Source organism: Lolium rigidum, chromosome 1, assembly GCF_022539505.1.
Source record: "Lolium rigidum isolate FL_2022 chromosome 1, APGP_CSIRO_Lrig_0.1, whole genome shotgun sequence".
Taxonomy (NCBI): domain Eukaryota; kingdom Viridiplantae; phylum Streptophyta; class Magnoliopsida; order Poales; family Poaceae; genus Lolium; species Lolium rigidum.
Window position 1 is genome coordinate 256,010,683 of NC_061508.1, and position 3,147 is coordinate 256,013,829.

Genomic DNA, 3,147 nt, shown 5'->3' on the forward strand with positions numbered 1-3,147 from the left:
GCACGCGCCACCATGGGCGCCACCGCGGTGCTCCCGCCGCCTCGGCTCCCGCGCCGCACCGCCGCCATCGCCGATCTCTACTCCCGCACTCCCTGCCTAAGCGTAAACCCGTCCTGTATGGCGGCTGCCGCTGCCCCCAAGAAACCGAAGCGGCCCGCATCCACCTGCAGCGGGGAGCCTCCGGCGAAGCGCGTATGCGCCGCCCCGCCCCATCTCGCGGCGGCCGCCGCCGCCAACGTCGGCAGCAAGAAGCGCCCGTGTCCGAGCAGCGGCAGGGATCCCACGAAATGTCCGACGCTCCCCGCCGCCTCGCCCAATCTCGCGGCCGCCGCCAACGTCGTCGGCAGCAAGAAGCGTCTGTGTCCGAGCAGCGTCAGGGATCCGAAATGCTCGACGCTCCTCGCTGCCGCCTCTGCGATCGAGAATAAGCCCACCGACAGCACGGCGGCGCAAGCGCAACCAAAGCCTTCGACCGGCTGCAGCATGCGCGAGCTCATCGAGAAGGCCCGTCTGGCCAAGGCTGCCGAAGGGGCCGTCGAACGGAGCGAGATCGAGCGTCGCAGGTCCGAAGAACGTCGGAAGCTGGAGCAGATGGTGGCGACGGCGGACTTCAACGACCCGTTCATCGATCCGGCCGACGTGCTCATGTCCAGCCAGCAGGTCAGGGAGGCGCGAGAAGCAGCATGGGATGCCCAAGCTCGAATCGTCGCTGCGGCTCGTCAACGTGAGAGGGAGGCGCTCAGGTGCAGTGTGCTCGGCTGATCGAAGCATGACAACCGGCAGCGTGTGCCCAAGCTCGAATCCTTGCCATGGCTGGCCGTGGCAGATGTGACATGGAGGCGACCAACTGAAGCAATCCCATGAATTGATGTGCTCAAGGGACCGGAGCACAAGAAAACCTGTCAAGAATGTAGCTTTTCGACTGATTACTGCATGCTGCAATCTGTAGTCTTACTATTGCTTGCTGACCAAAACAGAGGAAGGGAAGGTAGTTAGGTAGAATAGGATATAGAAGTTGCAAGTTATCAGATTTGTCCCCTAGTGCAGTCAAGTTTTAGGACTTGGAGTACCACTGGCATGTTTTCCCCTAGTGCGAGTGAGGATCTTAATTTTGTAATTTACTAATGTCTGCTAATTATGATCACAGTTGATGCATTAATGTAATGGATTTGCTTGTAATGTAAGAGTGTTAAATCTGCTTTATGCAAGCATCTGCCACTAGCTACGTTTCTCTCTTTTCAGTGATGTATCTTACCTCCAATTACCACCATGAAGTCATGAACAATAACAGACACACTATTCCGCAACAAAAAGTTGCTTGTAGTTGAACTATTCTAAGTGACAGTTTTTCAGAAGAGGAACAGATACCTGTGGGTGCCCCCTCATGAAAAAAAATTCACCTCAAATAAAGAAAACCGAAATTATGCAGAATTTATTTATTGCATCAGGAAGGCACCAAAAATCAGCTTTTTTTATCACCAAAGATCAACAATATCAGCTCCTTATTACAAACATATCAGATGATAGCAAAGGCTGTCACTTATGCCAGTTGAACAAATTAAGCAGAGTATCCTCCGCTAGTAGTAGTGTGGAGTATTGTTATTGCCAGTGCAGAGGGAGATCAATGGAATAGGGAGCTCCGCTCTGGTGCCCTCCTCATGCTAGGAGTCCAGTCAGTCATTAGCTTCAGTGACGTTATGTCAGTTCGCTAGCACTGAACCTGTACAAAACTAACACACGGACTTCCTGTTCATACTCGTCAAATTCCTCTGACCAATCGTGTGAAGTATTTTTCATGCCATTCAGGTGACAGTCCACAATGTCCTTGAACGACCCGATTTCCGTTTCACAGATAGCAGCAGAGATTCATGGTGATCCTTACAACTCACGAGTGCATTTGATACCACCAGACATCATCTGGTAACTGCCATTTTTCATCTTGTTAGTGAGCAGATTCTTGTTTATTCATCTGTTGTCTCCCCTTCAGTGCTAGCTCTGCAGTTTGAGATTTCTAGTACCCTGCCTGCATGCTAAATAAAGCACTTGGGTGTACCATTAGGCAACCTCATTTCATAACAGAATTACATACATACATCACAAAATGTGATACTCTGTTTTCCATATGTAACCGTCGTCGTGCATTGTAACTGAACCAGTCTCTCGATTTTGCCAAAAACTGCAGAGGCCTGGGCACCAAACAAGTCATTTTTAGCTCCAGAAAAATTGAATGGGACGAAGGCATGGCTGTTACTTGTTGTTAGCTATGGCAAGCTCTGAATATCAGAATATGGATACAGACATACAGTTATTGTGCAGTTTGAACCCTTCATGTAGTTGATTGAAAGAAACTGTGTGACACAAGCCTCGGAGCGAGTCACCAAGTTCATAATTCAGAGAGCATTTGTTTATGACAGAGTCAGTCAGGAGCAGTGTAAGACTGCTGGATTTGGATTGCTCATGTATGTACTCCTAAGTCCTGACCCAGGAGTTCATATCTTTCCCGGTTAAAAAGGGGTTCATATCTTCAGTTTGAACCATGATGCATCAAGACAGACTGTAACCAGTTGATAGCTAGTCACTACCATTACATCGCGCAGCCATAACCGGGCCATCAGGGTACATATTTTATCTGAACATTTGCAAGCATCTGAGGAGCATGACCATCTGGCAGGAGTAGCACTACTGCATCACACGACAGTTAAGAACTACAACAATCAGTTTTGGTTCTTCTGACTGGCATTTTGCCTTCCTCTGCCGCCAGCTCAAGTCGCTGCATGGTCTCGCTCGTTCGGACTCAAAATCTCTTCTGAAATGGTCAAGATCCGGGCGCTTACGGAGCTGGGCTGCGGCGCCGGAGGTGCCTTATCGGTAACACAATCTTGCCACCGCGGCCACGGGAGCTGCTACATGCCGACCGGGTCGGCACGGACGGGGTGCCGCACACCCCTCTAACCCGGCGGCTGTTAATTGGGCCGTGGCCCATCAGGTAAACTCATTATTTCTTTTTTATTCTTTTTTCCTTTTTTGTTTACAGTTATGTTTTTTATAACTAACATTTTTTCTGTTTCTTTTATGTTATCAAATTTTGTTCAGAATTTTCTGTATATAGATTTTAGAAATGTACGACTTTAAAATTGGTTCAAAATT